The sequence below is a fragment of the Eimeria acervulina genome, genomic scaffold (assembly GCF_000499425.1).
Source record: "Eimeria acervulina Houghton genomic scaffold, Eah_scaff914, whole genome shotgun sequence".
Lineage (NCBI taxonomy): Eukaryota > Apicomplexa > Conoidasida > Eucoccidiorida > Eimeriidae > Eimeria > Eimeria acervulina.
In genome coordinates, this window is record NW_013549520.1 from 5962 (window position 1) to 6455 (window position 494).

The window sequence follows — 494 nt, forward strand, 5'->3', positions numbered from 1 at the left end:
TGCAGCTGTTGCTGCTGTTGCTGTTTTGTGCTACCTCCTTGTGCTACTTTTGGGTGTGCTGTTGCTGCGGCGTCAGCGTTAGCAGCAGCAGCAGCAGCAGCGTTAGCAGCAGCAGCAGCATTATGACTATTATGAACGAAAGCTTTAGTAAGAGTTTGAGAAACAACAGGACAAAGACGAGAAAAAGGAAGAAGAGCTTCGAGAGCTGCAGATTTATGACGAGACAAAAAGGGGCAGCACCTAAAAAAATTAAAATATGATGGAGAAGACATCTTCAGCTGTACATACACCTCAACTACATATATATAAACCAATCTATACAAATTTATATATATATAGATAGAACAGCAGGATATATATATATATATATACATACACACTTAGATATATATATATATCTATATATCTATATATATGCAGATATATCTATATAGTTTATATATATAATATAGATAGGTATATATACAGATATATATATATATATATATATATAT